This window comes from Spodoptera frugiperda, chromosome 11 (genome assembly GCF_023101765.2).
Source record: "Spodoptera frugiperda isolate SF20-4 chromosome 11, AGI-APGP_CSIRO_Sfru_2.0, whole genome shotgun sequence".
Classification (NCBI taxonomy): domain Eukaryota; kingdom Metazoa; phylum Arthropoda; class Insecta; order Lepidoptera; family Noctuidae; genus Spodoptera; species Spodoptera frugiperda.
Window position 1 is genome coordinate 10,033,195 of NC_064222.1, and position 14,670 is coordinate 10,047,864.

Genomic DNA, 14,670 nt, shown 5'->3' on the forward strand with positions numbered 1-14,670 from the left:
CAAAATAAAATTATTTAACAGTCAGTACATTTGTAAAGCTAGTCATTGCTCATTGTGATGATGCCACATATATTTGTACAGTACATTATTAAATTAGTATTCATTTTGTTCCTAACCACGGATCTACTAGAAAAAAATGTTCAAAAAAGCCTTACAGCCATTGTGGTTTAATGGAATTTGAACTTTTTGCGGTCGACACAGGTTTGAGAGTTGAATGACATCGTACTTTACTCTTTAGTTACATCTGCTAGTACGTGTTCCAAGTTATTTTTTAACTAACTTTGCTTTAAGATCAAAATGAATTGAAGAAGTTAGTTTTTACTTTATGTTTTTGTAGAAGGTGTTAATCATCTCTTGATTTTAACAGTTTTAACTGTCGCACAGATTCGTAACATAACCAGTAAAAAAGGATGTTACGTGATGTAATTGAGAATATCTGATGGTTGATGGTGCCTCTGATATTTTTGGAGTACTTTGGTACTTCCAATAACTTCTTCCACCTTGGAAGAGGCGAGAGCGAGTGTCAGACTTTAAAAAAACACCTGCATATATCTTAATTATTATGTTATCGGCTTACTCACGTACTGTTTTGACGAGGAACTCGACTAGTTTCAAGCCCTGCTAGAGGCTCATATTCATGAGCAGCATTCCGCGACACACGACGCGGCGATTGTCGCGCTGCTACTGGCGATTCGAGGATCGCGCCCATCGCGCCCTCTGTCTGGAATCCATAACAATTAATTTAGTATGTCACACGAAAGTTACAATAAAATGCATATATCTTATTTGAAATGTTACCCCTGGTTTAGAAATATATTGTTGTAGGAGAAGGGTCTATAACTTAACACCCTAACCCTAGAATCAACGCAATTAGGTATTACAACCGCAAAATTGACCAAAGATAGCTCAATTCTGAAACTAAACTCGACTCGTCCTTAAAAAATCGGCCTCATCTAATTATTTGAAAGATTGACGTGTAAAAGAGTTACATTGTAACCTATTTGCAAAAAATAAATATCATTTACCATTTATCATCAATTTTAATTACCACAAAACAATAAACGAAATCTTCAAATACAACCATTAAAAGTCCTAATACTTAGGTATGCTAGCCAGTGTCCGCATGCACTAAGTTCCAAGCACCGTTAGGTTTCCCGTCCTGGACCGAGCGTACCTAGCTAAACCTAGATGGCCTAGGTACAGCTAGTGCCGGACAAATGACAGTTACATTCACGCCTTTTGCCTTAAACTGGGGTAGACTGGACACTTTTAGGTTGTATTATAACTTTCGTGAGACATACTAAATTAATTATTATGTTATCGGCTTACTCACAATCGCCGCGTCGTGTGTCGTGGAATGCTGCTCATGAATATGAGCCTCTAGTATGGCTTGAAACTAGTCGAGTTCCTCGTCAAATAATTGCGTTAGTAAGCCGATAACATAATAATTAACTTTACGATTTTATTATATGTATAGATATGGAAGAAGTTGGGCGATTGAAGAGATACAGGTACATGTACTATGTATTGCAATTAAGAGAGTAGCTTTTCGTAGCTTATACTTATTCGTGAAGAAGGAAGCAGTATTTAATTAAATGTTGGGTGTATTTAAGGAGAGAGGTCAACATCTTTTTATAAATAGAAGAAATTAATAATGTTTAGCACATTTCAGTACTTAAAATAGATAATCTAAATCATTTGTAAATATAGAGCCTAAACTTGTACGCATAAGTTTTACGTAAAATATACTAGAGCAGAGCAGCCTACTGCTTTTTGTCCAATTTCTTTCTTCCATTTTAAACTCAAAGTCCTTGGAATAAAGTCCAAATTAATTAACAGTTAGTTCGTGCGTGTTATATTGAATTGACACATTTGTACTGAATTCAGTCGCTAGCCAATTTTGTAATGCTGAAAGCTAAAATAATAGGTGGTCAAGGAAATTGTGATATTTTTAGATTTCCAAAAAATGTTCCTGATTCAAGGTCTTATGGATGCTAAAAAGCAGGTACTGAGTTCTATTATTGGGTCAATCAGATAGTCCAGTTTAATTTCCAATTCAATTTTTAAATCCAGTAGGTGCTATACGTAGCGTCCACTATTCATTTTGACTTTGAAGACTTTTGAAAAAAGTAAAGCCTAAACGGGGTATCGAACGCGAGACATCTTGCTCATCAACCATGCGACTACACGACCAACGAAGGACTCAACCAATATACAGAAGTACTTAAAAATGGCTACTTTTAAAATACACACGGAAACAGTTGATTCCACCGAAAACCTGTTACTTTTACTTTCCATATAAACACTAGCGATATCACCTGAAATACTGAATGACACAAATATCCATAAACGGACAGACTGACGGACAAAAACATTCAACCAGGTGGAAACTTTCCCTCCCACTAAAACGACAATATCTCTTAATTCCATATACATTACCGCTTTTGTTCGTCTTCACATCTTCGTGTATTGAACAAAACAGGCGATGGTTACTGAATTTTTTGCCTCAAGCTTTATACACGTCGTGGTTGTGCTTTCACAGATGCTTGGAACTGTGTCAGTATATTTTTTTTACGTAATCAGTTCTTGATTTGAATTTTTGTATGCGTTTTTATAGGTTTTTGTTTGCAGTTGCAAATTGAATTCTATTGGTTGATATTTAAAATAGAAAATCGATTATAGGATGCATTGTTGCAGTACTTGCAGTTCTATCAAAGAAATATGCAAATCGAAATTTGAAAAAAAAAGTGATTATAATTTACTTGAATGAGCTTCGATACGAATGGATTGGCTCAATTGGAGTATTCCACGGCTTCACAGAAAACCGAAGTGAAACGCTTGCTAATGCAAACAATTTTTGCCATGTGACTTCGAATATCAGGGCAAAAATTTCGAAATCACATCAATAATATTGAACTTAGAATATAACCTAAAACCTTACATTCAACAGTGTTACTTACAACAACACAACCAACAGCAATTTAGTTGAAGTACACTATTGATTAAACACAAGCCCGTTGGGTAATTTATTTAGTTGACTAAATAATTACACACCAAAATAATGACTACACATGAAGATCGATGGTCTAAGCTCCGAGCATTGACCTCTATGTACTTGGGAATACTTTTGACCGCCTTAGGCGAATAGTGATGTGCAATTATAGGTTTAGTCGATTTTGAGAGAAAGATTAAATTCGTGTTAGTCGATTAATGTGGAACGTTGCTTTACAAGACACAGTTATTTTTTTGTTATTTTTCTTTTATAATCTGTATAAGGTATGACGTGTTTTCTATAAGCATTTCTTCTTTTTAATTTTAGGCTCGAAGAAACTATTATGAACATCAAACGGCGCCGATTGAATGCATTGGATTGTTAATTACTAAACTAATTAAGATAATTAGTTACAATATTTATGAACAAAGAAAATTAATTTTATTTAAACCAATAATTTTGATAAATACATATTAAGTGTAGAAGGCAAAGATAGTAGTGTGACAATGGGCTAAATTTTAAACTCGATCATATTGTTAAATATCATAAAATATGAGAATTTCAACAATAATTTGAATAAACTTGCTAAACTATTTATAATCAACTATGAAAAATTATTAACAATTTTTAGTCTAACCTTAAAACTGTTTACCTAAAAACTTTACCACAAATTAACCTAAAAAAGCCTAATCTGAAGGTCGATTAGTCAGACAACCATCACTAATGTAGTCGATTACACTAAATCGACTTCTTGACTCCCAGCCCTACGTTTTCAAGGTTTATTTTTGCATGAAAACATGAGATACAGAAGTTCCATTTGTACAAAAGCTTGGTAAAATTTATTTATTTAGTCAGTAAAGTATGCAGATTTCAGGTAAGAAAATAAAGACTAATTCAGAAGGTTGACACTTTGGCAGAGGCAGTCCCCAATCAAAGGGACAATGGAATGGCCAACCAATGTTAATCCACGAATGGCCAACCAATCAGTAGCCACTGAGCCGACTGTTAAATGGCCAATAGTTCAAAACTTTTATAACATAATCTATCGTCTCGGTATACAATTTCTTACCAGCCTACGAAATTACTTTGCTGACTATATATATTTATAGTTAGAACTTAGGAATATACCTCTTTTCAAATTCAACTAAATAATCACGGTATACTTACGTAAATGAATGGAGAAAAGTTCTACTAGTTTCAAGTCACAGAGGGACTCTTCATCATGAGCAGCGTGCGCAGATGCGGCGGTGCGGAGCAGGTCTATTAAGAGGACCTGGTGCCCCTTACAGGTGTAGAGGGTGGCCACCGGGGTGGTTTTAGTGAGGTAAAAATCCCACACTCCCTAGTCTTTTATCCCCGAAAAGCTAGGCGCCTTTTGAAGGTTTCCCCCGTCAAAGAAAAAAGACGCGGCGGTGTCTCACAGCCTACAACTAAACCGTTTTATCTACAACAATTTTTTTCTTAATTTATTATGTCTCACTATAATATTATTATTATAATTTTTAAAAGTGGTATTTCTGCATCTTCCCCTACAATGTCTTTGCTTCCTGACTGTATAAGGTGTATGCTAATACTTCGTTATCAGCGGGCGTTGACCTTGATAACGACAGTTTACCTAACCACGGCAAGCCAGTTAGTTAGTGTCGCGTCTAAATTGAATTTTAATCGTATTAGATAAGAACTGGTGTGGTAGTTTACTTTTGTACAGGAGTTTTATGTTTTCAAGTCTTGTGTTTACATATCGAATGTATGTAATTACTTGAATTAGATATGATAACAAAACAACAACAATATGGATTTTGTTTGCCTTTGTTTGTTTTTTATAGACCCAGGTTTTAAATGAATATATCTCGATAATGCGAAATAAAATGAGCCTGTCTCACATGGGGGCAGAGACAATGTAACGCCAATTGCTACGATTCCTACATACCTGTGTGTATCAGACTCTTACTGACTAAAAACCATCCCGTTCCTACTCCTGCTTTTCGAGCTGGAGCCCTGGTAACTCGCTAGGCAGTCCGCAGAAACCTTTATTTTAATTAATAAGATCGTATTTTGTATTTATGGCTGTTTTTTATCTTCGGAAAGATAAGTCTAAGTATAGTATGATAATTCAAACTAATATTTTATTTATTTTGTTACAGATTCCGGAACAAAGACATCCATATTACACTGAAAGGTAATTAAATATTTACTACTTAACATTACATAAGGTATTTGAATCCCCGAGCGTTGAAAGCTCCTAATACATGGGAGTCTTAACATAATTGATGAAAAATTAATGTTCCATATGAGCACCACTGCCTATCCCAATCAGGCATTAAAACGATAGACACCATTTTATTTATTTTTCTATTTAACACTATTCTTGCAATTGTTATAAAAACCCCAAAAACAGGTATACCTTCTGATTTATTTCTTCGAAATCAAGACACATTCACGCTCCTGGGATGCGCAGGACTTCAGTGTTTCGGTGTTTTCATCGTTGTATCTACTGTACAACTTGGCTTACAGGAGTTGCAGCAGTTTTGGAATGATGTGGCGGGCTTGTGAAAAAAAGTGTCAATATCAACCTAATAAAGATAAAAAATAAACGATATTTAAATGTAATAATCTCATGAAATCGATATCAATAACAAGGAATAACTTGAATAACAAACAAAGCTTTTGCATTTCGAAAGCTCATAAACCATTCAACGTACAAAGCTTCTAAAACGAAAGCTCGCTGGAAGTGACGTCATGCATACAGTCGCCGGAAGTTGCGCTATGCCAGCGATTCAGTATGGCGGCTGTAAGATTATGTCATAGTCTTGTTTATGTTGGTAATAATATGTAATTTAATAATAGTCTGTACCGGTGGGTGCCAGGGTTGTATCGCAAGACTGTAACAGGCTTTATGTTATGACTTTAAAAAAAAACTTGCGTTCAAACAAGTAAATAAAGTTTTCAGCTCTATATTATATGTCTAGATTAGATGATATGCTGAAAACTTTCTAGTAGGTTATCGGGCCTCCGGCTCGAAGAGCAGGAGTAGGAACAGGGTGGTTTTTAATCAGTAAGAGTCTGACATTCCTTCTAGCCCCGCCCAAGGCGAGAGAAGACATTGGAAGGTTTTCCCGCCTTACAAAAAAAAAAAACACTAGATAATATGCTATGGACTTCCTAGCGGGCTGCCTAAACATTCAATGACTTCTCCTGCCTTGGGAGAGGTGAGTCTGATATTCCCTATGTTAGACACTTACTGACTAAAAACCTCCTCCTTTCAGCTTTTCGCTGCTGAAGCCCCGATAACTCGCTTGGTAGTCTGCAGTTATAACAAGCCGTGAAGCAGGCACTTCATATAGTTTAGTAACTGATTTTCGTTTGATGAGCCAAAGACTTACTCATCTCTCAAATGAACCATCAGTTGCTGACAACCTCAGTAAAAAAACAACCACCAAGTAGGTTCTATTTAACGATGATCGTGACTGGTTAAATATAGGCTCTGGTCGAGGCGGCCATTTTTTTAGCAATTTGTATATTTAATAGTAGCTGTTTCCTGCTATTGAGAGGACGGGTTCCTTCTACGCATGCGTTTAGGAATATTTAATGATGAAGTATTACTTCATCAATAGATAATATGACGTGAGTAAGTGTAGTGACCATTGGTTATTTTTTTTAAATCTATTGACTGCACGGTTGTCGCGATGGCTGGGCAACAGGTTGTCGTGCAACGTGTGTCGGATTCGATTTCCGCACGGAGCAACTCTTTGTGTGATCCACAAATTGTTGTTTCGGGTCTGGGTGTCTTGTGCATGTGAAATTGTATATTTTTAAACGCACCCACGATACAGGAGAAAAATACTAGTGTGGAGCAATACTTGGTTCAGCACACAAAAAAAGAACAAAAAAATTAACTTGGCTGTTACCACAGGGCTAGACGAAATGCCTTTATCTTAATAGCATCTAATCATTTCATAAACTTCATAATTTTCTTAACAAAATCTCGGCAATAGTTCTCTTCCTAAGCATTGTTAGATAGAACTAGACCTAACAGTTCCTAGTTAACAAATTGAGGTAAGCAGGTTAATGAGAGATATTATGCTTTAAGTGCTAACGAAGTCATCAGTCTGTCATTATCAGAACATCATCATTGACGCTTTTCATCATAATGAACTCATGTTACCAACTTATGACTGTTTCCTTTAAAGATTTGTTTTTTATGGTATAAGCTGGTAAACGAGCAGACAGATCACCTGATAGTTAGCAATCACCGCCGCCCATGGACACCCGAAACACTGGACGCGTCACAAGTGTGTTGCCGGCCTTTTGGGTGTTAGGAATTTTGAGGGTTGTTTGGGTAATCGGGGATTAAGCCTACGGTAACGTCACTTACACAACGAAACACAACGCAAGCGTTGTTTTACGTCGGTTTTCTGTGAGGCCGTGGTATAACTCCGGTCAAGCTAAATCATGGCTCTCTCACAATTAAAGATGGCTGCTTACTAAATTAACTATATCTCTTTAAGATTTATGTGTCAAGCAGCAGTATACATGTATCTAAAACGAAAACTTATTAAAACACGAGTCATAAAGAAGATTAGATGACATTCTTTAAGTCATTACAAGTCATTGGATGATTTCTCCCCCTTAAAAGACACACACACACACACACATAAAAAAAAAATCAACGAATTTCAATTCCATCATTTCCATTTCATGAAAAAAGTAAAAACAAAATGTAATGAAACAATCAATGGAAGTAACCGATACATACATACATAGCAATGCAGTTTGCGCTGCGGTATGTCTGTCTGCTTACAAAAACTATTGTTATTGCCTTGTACTCTCTGTAATTACTTCGCTAAGTTTCCTACTTTCATTTAGTGCTAAATGTATGAAAAACGATCGCGTAGGCGATGATAGTCGTTTAGTAAAATATTGCAGTGAGTTAAGTCTGTGATGTCTTTGAAATTGATGACTTAACTTGATTAGTAAAGCGTTAAAAAACCTTTATTTAATTTTAGTGACTTGATGATGTACGAGTATAATCATTTTTCACAGTAAATTTATGTACTAAGTCCCATGTAACAGGGGGTGAGCCTATTGCCATATACCGGGTACAATGCCAGTCTTCATGATAATATTGAGTGTACATTTTCGATACACCGAAAAAAGCCCAACAATACTTTAACCAACCCGGGAATATCCAAGAGACGCCCGACAGTGAGCCCCTTCTGGGATAAAAGGCGTGATGACACGATATCTTGATGATTTCAAAGGTTTCAACTTTGATTCCTGAGTCACAGAACATTACTTTTCAAAGATTTTCCATATTCTAATTTACTGTAGGCGATTATAACGCTTAGGGGCCCCTGGTATGCTTTAAAGTTTAAACTAATCGGGTATCCTCGTTACACGATAGTTGTAATACCGATCTTACCTACACTGTGGCGTTGTATACGTTAATTTACTATGCAATGCTCACACACACACACATGTACATACATTAAATGATTTTATTACATTTCTGATTGACTTGTATTGTTGACAATGTTCTATGAATATTTTAATGACATTTACATAATTATGATAATAATATTACGACGGTTTTCTTATTGTGAATAGGCATTGATGTGTCAGGAGGCATTAAGCACAAACCTACGTTTATAACTTTATCAAACAGTTGCTTTTGCCCGGGCTTCGCTCGCATTAAGAAATATTATTATTAGTGGTATGCAAAGTCTCATTCCGAGCCCGATCGGTTTAAAATTGACAAAATATAATTTATCCCCCTGGGGGTAGAATTGATCAAAATCGTTTCTTAGCTGTTGTTTGTGCGAAATTTCAGTCCAATTCGTCAGAAAACCGGTGTGAAATCACAGTTTGTTTCGGCATTTCTTCTCAGACTTGTACGTTAGGAAATTCTGACGATTGCTTACCATCACGTACATAAAAAAATATAAATCTTCCACAGCTCCCAAGCCTTCTCAAAATTCAACTTCCAATCAGTTCATTACCCCTACAACACCCATATTAGAATAATTGTATAAAAATACGCCATTTGTATTCCAAGTCACGTACGCTGTGGTCGCACAAAACATAAGGAATCGAACCCACTACACGATAAACTCGTGAACAACTAACAACAATAGAACATTAAAATACGAGGGAAGACTTGTACTTTTACTAGTATATGCTTAACATGTTTATATTCATGAAATGTTATACGAATTTGAACCTTATTGTTTGAGCGGTAGAGTTATAGAGGTTGAAATTGTTGTTGGTTCTCACCTCACAAATTTAATATAGTATTTGAATATGGCTGCGGAATTAACGGAATGCTGCTCACGAATATGAGCCTCTAGCATGGCTTGAAACTAGTCGAGTTCCTCGTCAAACAGTTACGTGAGTAAGCCGATAACATAATAACTAATAATTAATATAGTATATCTCAATCACGAAAGTTACAATAAAATTATATATAGTTCGTGCCTATACAATACAAACATTCAACATTTATTTACCAGCCGTCCTGCACAATGAAAAACTTTCATTGCAGGTGACCCAATTGACCCCATTTCCAATGAAATCTACGCATTGCCCCCGGGGGCACGAATTGTGTCACAATTCACAGTCAGCACGAGCTCTAGCAGTGAACACAAAAAATAAATAGTTTTGTGCCTATCTGTCGTTCCGTGTCCATTACGAAATATTACGTGTCTAAGATCACCTAGATTGGGTTGTTATTTAATATTTATTTGGTAATAGAGATAGTCCAGGACAGACGAGAAAAAGTGTTTTAAGTACTGTCCTCTCTCTCTCTATGTTGTTTACAAACAGAAAACGTCTCCCACCACATACCATTTTGACTGCACAGTTAGATTCCCATTCGAAGTAACTCTTTGTGTGATCCATAAATTGTTGTTTCGGGTCTGGGTGTCTTGTGTATGTGAACTTGTATGTTTGTAAACCCACCCACGACACAGCAGAAAAACCTAGTGAGGCAACGTTATTAAGAACCAAAAAAAAAATTAAAACAACTTGCTTCAAACAAGAATTGTATTGTAGTTTTATACAGTTTAGTCATTTGGTCCACTCTAGCTTCTATTTAATTGTTGTTGATGCTGTAAAATACATTTAGATAACTGTGACGTCACTGCCTCGTTGGTAAAGTTAAGTTTCATGTCGAGAAAACTGTTAATGAAAATACAACCGACCAAAAATGTATTTCTACTTACACTCCAGTCGAAATAAGGTAAAACACTACCTATCGTACTCAGATACATGTAATAATTACTTAAACTATTCCTTAGTAAAGATTTTGTCCCGAAAACAATTGCTAAGGACTGGATTAAGTAACCATTCAATGCACAGAACAGAGAATGGAAGAATATTTCTCTGTTCTATGTTTAAATGACTCTGAGTACAGCGGTAAGACCTACAAAGTCACCAAACATGCCATAGTCACCCATCCACATAACAGAATAATTAAACGAAATGACATTGCAATCAAGAGAACAAACAGTGTCAGGTAATGACTACAGCCATTCTGTAATTGTCACATAATTAACTTGACCATATTACATCACCGTTACACAGTAACTGTGGATGTAACGGCGACGCGCCTGCGCAGGTTATTTTGTAGGGGGGATAAAGGTGTGTGTACATGTTTGTTGTCGTATTTTTGAGCGGATCTAGGTTTAGGATCTTTAATAATTAGTAAATTACGGCATTAGGTCATTTGATTCGGATAAGAATCTATACTATCTCTATAATTTTCACATTAAAATGAAATCGGAGAATTTGGGAATCGATAGATAAATCAAGTATGTTTTTAATCAACCTACAAAAATTGTCACATGGAACATAACGTTGCCTTATTCGTTACCGTGTAACACTTGACATGGTCCTCCACGCTCGGCTCGGAAAGAAAGAAAGAGTAAATAAGTAGTGTAGAAAAGATAATTGTTTGTAATAGAAACGGTACCGATGTTCTGAACGGTTTTAGAATACCTACATAGTTATTTGTTTTGTGTACAATGATGGAAAGTTAGTAACGAAATATTAGGTATTTGAAGTTTTAAAGTTACGTTACGTTATAACATACCTACGTCTACTCATCCTCCAAAGATGGAGATGCATTTGCAGTATTATAAAAGATTTTTAACAGTTATGCAATTGTTTTTATGGTATAAGCCAGTAAACGAGCTGACGGATCACCTGACGGTAAGCAATCGCCGTCGCCCATGGACACTTGAAACACCAGAGGCGTAACAACTGAGTTACCGGCCTTTTGGGGAGTTAGGAATTTAAGGGTTGTTGGGAAATTGGGGACTGGGAATATCGGGCAGAGGGAAAATTGAGCCTCATCTCTCTTTTACCGTACTGCGTTTTTTATAATTGCAATCAATCTACTTGATATAATATTTAAACTACGACATAAAACTTCATATACTAGAAGATCGGCCAATTTCCCATGCCATACCAAAAGACATTGAAATTCAAAAGTATTTGAGCACTTCTTTTAAAATTATCTGTGTTAATACGAATATTTTCTCCAGTAATTAAGGCACGGCGTCGCTTAGAGTTGAGAATGGCATGGCCGAGTTACCTCAATATGTCTCATTGTTCTAACATCTCTGTTGAGCTTTCAACGTGGTATTTAAGATTCTGAATGGAACAGATTAGAAGGAGAGAGATGATATTGTAATGTGTTGCTTTCTTTTTCTTTTTAAAATATGAATCTCCATATTTTTTGAGGTTTGTAGACTCTGTTCTATCTTCGTCATCAACAGGCCGTCAAAGTCAAAGTCAAAGTATTTATTTGTGAAACATAGGGTACATTATAAGTTGTAGGGTATGCTGCTATACATGAATAGATCCTGCTATGTTTTGCTTCGGAAAGCGTACAAAATTTTATAATATGTCAAAAAAATTAAAAAAATTGGTAAAAAGTATAGAAACAAATGTCAATAGCGTGTGATAACAGTAAAAAAATACTAAAAAAAATTATCGCAATAACAAGAAAACTAAATAAACGACACAATACAATAATCACAGAACAAAATACAATCACACAAATCGTATCAAACTACTCTGTTACATCTTTTTTATTTAAATATTCCTTAATTGAGTAGAAGGCTTCATTAGCTAGGATGTTAAACAATCGTTTTTTAAAAATGTTAATATTATTCATTTGTAGTAATATATTTGGCAAATTATTGCTTGCCTTACGTTGCATTGCCGTCTTCTTCTGGTCTTAAGAACTTTATTTGTGTTAATGAATCTCATGTATTTTTTATAATAACTATCGTAGGACTTACTAAATTAACTACAATCACGGTTTACTGACGGAAATTAATGGAGAATAGCTCTACTAGTTTCGAATCTCAGCGTGCGCAGCGACGTTGCGCAGCCTACGAAGATGAAGAGTCTCTCTGGGACGCGAAACTAGTAGAGCTTTTCTCTATTAATTTACGTGAGCGAACCGTGATATTTAGTTATTTGGGTCTCATGTATTTAGCCAATTGTCCTAAGTCAGACAGGCATTCAAGGGCCATGCTGGAAACCTAATTTGAAATCAAATAATATACCTAATAGCTAGTAATCAAAGGTATTCAAAGCCTCTCGACAGACTCAGAAAAAGTGCAATCTTCTATGGGAATCAAAAGAGCTCTTTATGGGAACCAAAATATAAAACCACATAACTAACCCAGTTTTTCTCTCTACCTGCTAGGCTGGTTATGCCATGTAACTATAATTAAGATAACATAAGAATCCGTGACGCCCTGCGGCACTCCTCAGTCGAAGGTACACTGAGTGTACTGAGAAAGCATATAACTATCTCCTATCGATTAATTACACAATAGTGCTGTTATGTAACAGTATCGATACTGTTAGTTATAGTAAGAATATAATAGTAAGTACCTTACCTGAGTAGAAATCATTCTGTTACCATACCTATTCTTCCCGTGGATAAGCTGGTAAACGAGCAGACATATCACTTGATGATAAGAAATAGCTGCCGTCCATGGACACGCAAAACACCAGAGGCGTTACAAGTGCGTTACCGGCCTTTTGGGGATTAGGAATTTAAGGGTTGTTGGAGAATCGGGGATTGAGAAGGGGCGTAATTGGGCCTCCGGTAACCTCACTTACACAACGCAAGCGTTGTTTCACGTCGGTTTTCTGTAAGGCCGTGGTATCACCCCTGTCGAGGCGGCCCGTTCGAGCCGAAGCATGGCTCTGGCACTTCACACTTAACAGGATGTAATAAGACCTGACTGACTGCCAATTTCAATGTCCGATCATACTCCTAAATATCTGAATCGATCTTGATTTTTGACAGAAGCTCTATAGAAGATCAAAAATCGATATCAATCTGTAGAATTCGGATTGATATCTGTTATTGAAATCGGCTAAGAGACTTCAAATTTGACAGAGACAGGACAGCAGCGCTTTCTGTGATCTTCACTCACGTTCTGAGTGTGGATATTTTTTATGGTATAAGCCGATAAACAAGCAGACTTATCAACTGATGGTAAGCAACCACCGCCGCCCATGGACACCTGCAACATCAAAGGCGTTACAAGAACGTTGCAGACCTTTTAGGGATTGTAATTACGAATATTTTTTTTATTTAAATAAAACATGGGTGCCATTTATTGCTTACCATCAGGAGATCTGTCTGTCCGTTTGCCGCCCTTCATTATAAAAATATACACCTAATGTTACATTATATTATTAAAGTAACAATACCACTAGCTTACTAAAAGTGAATGCCTATATATCCATCACTCAAACTGTCAATTAATTCAATACTTTTACAGCTAAAACATGCGTTATTAATAGTAATAATAGCAGTTATTATGAACCGTAATAATAGAAATAATTTCTTCGATTACCGACTGACATACTTATTGCTTCGATAGTTTTATCGATATGTAGGTTAAATAGTGATGATGCTTTTTGTTTTTAAAGTTTTTTTTTTATTTGGTAGGTAGTGGTTGAGTGACTGCAAGTTTAGTTGTTGATTAAAAGGTTTTAAGTTTGGTAGACTTAGGTAAGGTGACTGACTCGAGTGGTCGCAAGTGCGACTGCCGGGCAAAAGGTTTCGGGTTCGATTCCCGGGTCGGGCAAGCATTACTCGGTTTTTCGAAAATTTTTCAGTAGTATCACGGAGTCTGGAATTGTGCCCAGTATATGGCAATAGGCTCACCCCCTATAACATGGAATTTACAACACAAATGGTGAAAACTGGGTATACATTGTATAGCGCCATTACGTGCCGTAATGTGCACCTCTGCCTACCTTTTCGGGGATAAAAGGCGTGGCGTTGCAGAATTAAATGGATTTAAGTTTAGCTGACTTAGGTAAGGCATATTTTAGAAATAGTCAAGTAAATTTTACAATCTTTACTTATAGTGATCGCAAGCGCGACTGACATGATTGCACGCTTGGTGCAGTGACTGACAGGTTGCTTCGCAACGCGTTGTGGTTTTTATTCCTGCACTAAAATTTGTTTTGTGTGACCAACAAATCATGTCGCGGTTGCCCGGTGGTTTAAGACGCTCGCTTCTCATGCATAAGAGTGCGGGCTCGAAACTTACCAACGGCAAATACCAATGTGACTTTTTCCGAGTTGTATGTTTGTGTCTAAGATTATTTAGACACCACTGACAAACGGTGAAGGAAAC

The 14,670-nt window shown here is 36.4% G+C and overlaps 1 protein-coding gene across 2 annotated transcripts in view; it reads left to right on the forward strand.

Annotated features, from left to right (window-relative positions):
• LOC118274786 (SAFB-like transcription modulator) overlaps window positions 1–14,670 on the forward strand; it is a 90,057-nt gene that overhangs the window by 41,522 nt on the left and 33,865 nt on the right. For both annotated transcript variants that reach the window (XM_050697061.1, XM_050697062.1), the window contains exon 3: window positions 5,137–5,171. The gene's annotated coding sequence lies outside the window, so the exon portion shown is untranslated. The remainder of the gene's footprint in view (window positions 1–5,136; window positions 5,172–14,670) is intronic.